Raw genomic sequence first — 8221 nt, forward strand, 5'->3', positions numbered from 1 at the left:
TTCTTTTGGGCATACTAGAATTACCAACATCACTCTCCGTGCACTGTAAGGCCGTTATTAAGTAAAATAAGGGTTACCTGGACACGAATGTCCATCTGATGACTGAGAGGGCCACTAAGTAACTAACAGGTTGGGTACACTGGACAAAAGGATGCTTCACATCCCAGGCGGGACGGAACAGGATGGTGCAATATTTCATCACACTGAACAGTGTGCAGTTTAAAACTTATGAATTGTTTATTCATAGCAATAATATTAAATGGAAAATTGTTTGGACCTTGGTTGGCTGCAAATAAATGAAACCATAGAAAGTGAAACCATGCATAAGGGAGGAACTACTGTGCCAATGATTTGCAACCTTTTGGAAAATCACAGTCCTCCAATGTTCAGCCTCCACCAGGCTTTTGATCTCCTGACAAGGGGAAGACATTTTATATGTTCACAAAAACAAGAGAACACAAAGTAAAATAATTACATGAAACGAAGTGTAATCTCTGCCTTGCCAACTAAAAGATACAATCTTAGGTCCAGGGCAAGGTAAAGATGCACTGTATAGTAGCCAACAGGACTTTATAAACACATGTTTATGTAGGTTTGATTTTTGTGTGTGTGTAATTTTGTAGCATTTTTGTTTTTGTAATATGGGCAAAAGATTTGTAATATAGTTAAGTGAAGAAAATTTACATAGCAGTTCAAATTTGGTAAAAACCAAGCAAAACCCCCCAAATATGTATGGGCTATGTTATCTAGTTCAATATCATTTTATGAAAATATCAAGATTCAGAAAGGTTTTGATTTCCCAAGGCCAGTAGTTAGGAATGAAATCCAGGTGTCCTGATTCCTGGTCTAGTGTTTCTCTAGGAACCTTGAGTCCTTGGCAGTCCTGCCCTGAGAGAACTATATGAAAGGAAAGAAGAAGCGGGGAGGAGGTGGGAGGTGTGGCTCTCCCTCACTTCTGATCCCCCTCCCCGGCAATACCAGCCCAGGAGAAGGCCCATGAAAGGAGAGGAGACTGGCCTAAGCACACCCTCTGCTCCCTCCAAACGGGGTCCCCACGCAGGGCGCACTGACTCTTGTTGACAATACCCATGGAGGCCCCGGTGGGCTGTATGATTGACGAGAGTCCTCTTTGTTTGGTACCAAGCCTGTTTATGCATGTTGTATTGCTGATGACATAATTAAAGTAAATCGTATATATCAACTGTACTAGATATAGTGAAGACATGATAATCAGAGGGAATGATTCTGCTGGCACATTGCTTCAAAAATATGTTGCTTTCACTTGACTGCAAAGAAACCAAACTTTAAATTAGTATCAATATATTATGGATGTAGGTTATGGAGAAAAGAAAACAGCTCCTAGAAATAGATCCATATTCTAAGAAAAATTCTTAACTCTACATCAAAAATTTGGTGCCTGAATGTATATTGATACATTTTAAACATTTAAAATATTTAAGGGATGTATCATTTTTAATGGTTTCCCACTTAAGCGTTTTTGATTGGCACTCCTAATTGTGCTAGGGAGAGGGATTTTACAGTAAATCTGCATGCCAAATCCCTATATCAGATCTTGCATCTTAGCTTTTTGTGTATTCCTTTCCAGATTTTACAGTGACTGTCAAGCATCACAAATGATCTTTTCAAAATTATTTACTCAAGGATCTCATTAGCTATCAATATCAGATTTTAAATATAGTCTGTTTTAACATTGGCAATATTAGGAAACATTAAATAGTCAGATTTCACTTTAACTCAGATAAAAACTAAATTTTAAATACAAAGTTTTTTCCGTTGAATTTAGTGAAACAGTCAGTCTATTCTTCTGTTGAAATTTCACAGCTTTACTTATTTATTTGACTCTAAGAAATTTATCCTCTATAGATTTTTTTGTATGTAAATTAAATTGGCAGTTCTAAAATCAATTGGCCCATTTATTTCTGGACTTCAAAGGAATACCCCCCACCCTCAACCCACTCCCAACAAAGGAGTTATATATTTAGATATATGATTGAAAAAACATTTCCAAAAGAGATCGGTAGCTTAACAGCTAATGATAAAATTGGTTAAATCAATTAAGGCAATATATATGAATACTATGAAACTATCAAAAATCATGTTTTAGGAAAAAATCAATGGCATAAGATGTTCCACATTTCCAAATTGTGAGACCATAAAATGATTATATTTCATAACGCAACAAAACAGGAGTCTAAAAAAGAGGGAGCTAAAGTAAAAGCTCCCTCTTTTAAACATTCCCCCATCCACTAAAATATTAACAGTGGTTCTCTTTGCTGGAAGGATTATAGGTAATTTTAATGATCTCTTCATGCTTTTAGGTAATTTTATTCTCCCAAATGAACTATACATTTTTTTTAACAAAAATAATTCTAATAAATAAAAGTTGTATATAATAACTATGGCATACTTAATTAACATTCTCCATTAGCAATGGCAATTTCTGTATGTAGATGCATAGGAAAAGCAGTGATTTAAACTATAACCACTAATACTTTTCATGGAGAAGGGAGATTATTTACAACCTTTAGCTTGGAAGTTGGAAAAAGAACATCTGATGCCCTCTTGTGGCCAATAATTTTTATAAAGTGATTTATTCTTTTTCATTGAAATCCAGTCTAAGCTAAGAGAATAATACCAAAATATCTATTCTATTGCTTTCTAAAAAATATTGCTTACACACTATTATTAACAGTTTAAGGGTAACTATTAGAAACAGTTTAGTGTATCTTTCCAACCCCCTATCTTGTTCTTAAAAGCATGTGTCCTTTAGTCATACTGCTTGGGTTTGAAGCCCTGCTCGTTTAGGTCACTGGGACAACTTAACTTGAATACTCTGAGACTCAGTTTCCTTGTGTGTAAGGTGAGGATAATACTAGAACACACAAAAGTTTATCATCAAATGGAAAGCACTTAAGTACCTGTCAAATGGAATTTCATTTTGCTTGATCAAATGCTTTATAAACATGTATGCAGGGCTTCCCTGGTGGCACAGTGGTTAAGAATCCACCTGCCAATGCAGGGGACACGGGTTCAGGCCCTGGTCCAGAAAGATCCCACATGCCGTGGAGCAACTAAGCCCGTGTACCACAACTACTGAGCCTGCGCTCTAGAGCCCATGAGCCACAACTACTGGAGACCGTGAACCTAGAGCCCATGCTCCACAACAAAAGAAGCCACCACCATGAGAAGCCCATGCACCTCAATGAAGAGTAGCCCCCGCTCACTGCAACTAGAGAAAGCCCACGCATGCACACAGCAACAAAGACCCAACACAGCCATACATAAATAAATAAATAAAATCTGTTAAAAAAAGTATGCATATGTATGAACTATTAATGGTTAACATTATCCTGTGATAACCTACCTAGATTCTATTGCCCTCACTTTTTGTACCTATTTTCATCCTTCATACATCTTATGTAAACATAATAAAATTTATTGAGCATTTGATATTTGCCATGTATTGGAGTGTTTTATATTAATCATCTTATTTCATTCCATGATAAACCTATCAAGTTCTATTACTATCCTCACTCTTTGTACCATTTTTACCCCTCACACAATATGGTGGACATCTTTCCACAACAGATACAGATCATTCTTTTATTGGCCTCATGCTCTTACATAGTATAAATGAATTATAATCTTTTATTATATAAAAAAAGGCTGCCCCCATTGTACATTAATTTTTATACATTTGTGAAAGTATTTCCATAGGCTATCTTCTATATATATAGCATTTGAATTACTGGGTAAGAGAATACACACATTAAAAAAAAATTTTTGACATTGTTAAATTGGCTTCCACAAAGAATGCAAGCCACTGTCTTTTCAATATCAATTTGTTAGGTGAAAAATGGTATTTCGTGGTTTCAACTTATACTTCCTTTGTCATTAGTGTGCCATTAGCACCTCTTTTAATTTTTTAGCCATTTGTATTTCTTTATATATATTTGGCTCTGCTAAATAATTTAATTATATGTAGAAGCTCTTTGTATATTAAGAATACTAATTCATTTTCTTTTAAACATTCTGTAGAAAATTTCTCCCTCTTTGGAGTTTGTCTTTTTTTAACTTTTCTGAAGATTTAAATTTACTTATTTATTTATGGCTGTGTTGGGTCTTCATTGCTGCATGCAGGCTTTCTCTAGTTGCGGTGAGCAGGGGCTACTCTTCGTTGTGGTACACAGGCTTCTCATTGCAGTGGCTTCTCTTGTTGCAGAGCATGGGCTCTAGGTACACAGGCTTCAGTAGTTGCGGCACACAGGCTCAGTAGTTGTGCACAGGCTTAGTTGCTCTGCGGCATGTGTGATCTTCCCGGACCAGGGCTCGAACCCGTGTCCCCTGCATTGGCAGGTGGATTCTTAACCACTGTGCCACCAGGGAAGTCCCAGAGGTTGTCTTTTTAAGTGTATTTATGTCTTTTAATATGCAATTAAAAATTTTTTTCAATTCCAAAATGCCAATTTTTCTATCTTCACGGGGAAATTTTTCCTAAGCTAAAAGTATGAATATCTCCTTCCATATTTCCTCTCAGTACTTTTATAGTTTCATATTTTACATTTTGTCTTTAATCTATCTGGAATTTATTTTTATGGTTTGAAGTAGGAATTTAACTTTAAAAATGGCATAGCCAGGGCTTCCCTGGTGGCGCAGTGGTTGAGAGTCCGCCTGCCGATGCAGGGGACGTGGGTTCATGCCCTGGTCCAGGAAGATCTCACATGCTGCGGAGCGGCTGGGCCAGTGAGCCATGGCCGCTGAGCCTGCACGTCCGGAGCCTGTGCTCCGCAATGGGAGAGGCCACAACAGTGAGAGGCCCGCGTACCGCAGGAAAAAATAAAAAAAATAAAAATTGCATAGCCAAATATAGTTCACAATTAATTTTTTTATTAGTGAATTATTTTCAATTTGAAAAGCCACATTCACCATACAGTAAACTTATGTATCTAAATGTTTCTGGTTCTGCACTTGTATTGTTTCATTGGTATATTCACTCCTATGTTATACTGGGTTGGCCAAAAAGTGCCTTCCGTTTTTAAGTTAAAATAAAAGACACATTTTTCATTTTCACTAAGAACTTTATTGAACAACGTAGTCACCCTTTTGTTCCACTACCTTCTGCCATTTTTCAGGCGACTGCATAATTCCGTCTTCCCAAAACTTTTTATCTTTTCGAGCAAAGAACTGTTCCAGGTGCCTTTTACACTCTTCCAGGGAATTGAAATTTTTTTCTATTAAGAGAATTTTGTAAAGACCTAAATAAATGGAAATCTGAAGGTTCAGTGTCTGGTGAATACGGTGGATGAATCAGAACTTCCCAGCCAAGCTGTAACAGTTTTTCCCTGGTCATCAAAGAAACATGCAGTCTTGCGTTATCCTGATGCAAGATTATGCGTTTTCTGTTGACTAATAATTCTGTACGCTTTTCGTCAAGTGCCGCTTTCAGTTGGTGTAACTGGGAGCAGTACTTGTTGGAGTTAATTGTTCGGTTTTCCGAAAGGAGCTCGTAATAGAGGACTTCCTTCCAATCCTACCATATACACAATATCACCTTATTTGCATGAAGACCGACCAGCCTTTAGTGTGGTTGGTGGTGGTTCATTTCACTTGCCCCATGATGTCTTCTGTTCCACATGTATTGCACAGTATCCACTTTCCATCACTCGTCATAGTTTGTTTTAAAAATCGGACGTTTTCATTACATTTAACGAGAGAATCGCATGCGGACATATGGTCAAGAAGGATTTTTTCATTTAACTTATGTGGAACCCAAACATCAAAGTGATTAACATAACCAAGCTGGTGCAAATGATTTTCAACGCTTGATTTAGATATTTTGAGTATGTTGGCTATCTCCTGCCTGGTATAACATTGATTGTTCTCAATTAATATCTCAATTGCTATCAACTTCAACTGGTCAACCTGACTGGAGCATTGTCCAATGAGGAATCTCCAGCACGAAACTTCACAAACCACTTTTGACAGGTTCAGTCAGTCACAACACCTCCATACGCTGCACAAATCTTTTGCGTTTCAGTTGTGTTTTTACCTTTCTTGAAATAATAAAGCATAATAGGCCGAAAATGTTGTTTTTCTTCCATCTTCAATATTAAAATGGTTACACAAAAATTAACCAATTTTGATGTCTTTTTTTAAATGGATGCTGATATGACAGCTGTCACATATAATCTAACAAAATTGTTTCGAATGAAATTAAAAACAACTAAGTGCTACTAGAGCCATCTTATGGAAAAAAGCGAACGAACCTTTTGGCCAACCCAATACTTTAGAGTATATATTGATAAATTACTTAAAAGGAAGAACACTCCCTGTCCATTGTTCTTTTTAAAAAAAAAGTTCCTGGTTATTGAGAATTATTCTTCTATGTAAACTTAAAATCAGGCTTTCAAGTTCCACTAAAATTTCAGTGGGATTTTAATTGATTTATATTGGCTTTACATATTAATTTGAAAAGTAAAGTTTTTTTTATAGCATTGTATCCATTTAAATATGGCATATTCTTCTAGTCAGTTATTTTTGACTTTAGGCAAATTCTTATAAATTTTTCTCCTCTGTGGGATGCACTCCTTTCTGTTGTTAAAGTTTATTTCCAGGTATTTAATACCCTTGCTTAGTAACAGGGATTTTTCTCCCACAAAGTACTATTTAAAATTTTTCTCATGAAATTAATATATATCATTGGGAACATTGGAGAAGTATGTAATACAACCAGTTTATTACAAGCATTTATTTTGGAATATTTCCTTCTAGAAATATTTGTATGATCAGCAAATAAAATCAGAAATGTACCAGATGGTCCATATGTGCAATTTGGTTATCAGTGATGTATAGTATTTGTATTTGCTAAAAATAAATCCACTGAACTTGTCTTAAATTGAGTGCTCCTTAAGAAATATTTGTCCTTTGACTTCTCCAGTTACAAAGTCATAATAGTATAAATATCTGAAATGTGTAATGTAGGAAAATGGAGGTTCTTTGTATCTGCCCCCCACCCCCACCTCTGAGAACCCTCCTTTAAACAATTTGATGTTTATTTTTCCAGACAATATTGGCGCTATCCTAGATGTAACATTTCTTTCCCCACTTGCAGTATTTTCCCAACTTTCAACATTTTATCCCATGTCATTAGAAATTGATGCACTTTTGTGTGTGTGGCTACATGGTATTTTCCACAGTATTTTCTTGAACAGATGTTCAAATTTAACTGTTCATCTATTGGGTTTTTATTTTTGCTGTTTACAAATATTTTGAAATGAACACTTTTACATAGGTAACAGCCCCTTGTTTTCGAGTATTTCTGTAGATACATTCCTAGAAGTATATTTGCTTAGTCAAAGGATATGCATATTTACATTTTTAACTGCCCTTCAAAAAGGTTATACTCTTTCAAGCCTGTACTAACACTATGTGTGTGACTGCTTCCCCACACACTCTCACCAACGTTGGGCATTTTTAATCTTATGATTATCAAGATAAACCTGCTTTAATTGCTAGTGAAGTTCACTTAACAGTCATGACACTAAAATTATGTATAGAAGTTAGCCATTAAACCTTTACCATCTTTAATGCAGGGATATTGTGTTTCCCGTAGAGCCTTACAGTGTTACTGCTTCACAACTGGGATACAAACTCCAGAGAATACATGAGAACATCATATACCACGTCAAATCAACAAATGTTTGATACTAAGAAAAAAAGAAATCCTGTGATAAACTTGGGCCATACTAATACCACTAACTCTCTTTCCCTTGACCAATCATTGGTAGTTTGCTTTGTCATCTCAATCCTCAATCAGTTGGGCTGTAGAAATATTGCAATTTGATTTAGAGTTCAAATGAATAAAATGGCTGTCAAGTTATTAGTCAGCCCCTTTTCAAAATATCTTAATAGTTTGTGAAAAGGAACTTCGTCAAGGTTTTATTAGTTATTAACCAAGATACTCTGATGTCTCATATTTGCACTCAATATAATTTTTGCATCTGTTCCTTTTTTTCCAAATCTTGGCTTGATACTGAACCTTTCCTCAAGTTTTAAGAGTTGGTAGACTTTATAGACTTTAGTTGGTAGACTTTATATATGGTAGACTTTACAAAGTCCAGCTTGGATTTAAGTCAGGGCTTCATTACTTAGCTCTCTGTGATCTTTAGCATTTTTAGCTTCTCTGAGAGCCCTTATCTTA

This window comes from Stenella coeruleoalba, assembly GCF_951394435.1.
Source record: "Stenella coeruleoalba genome assembly, chromosome: 5".
NCBI classification, from domain to species: Eukaryota; Metazoa; Chordata; class Mammalia; order Artiodactyla; family Delphinidae; genus Stenella; species Stenella coeruleoalba.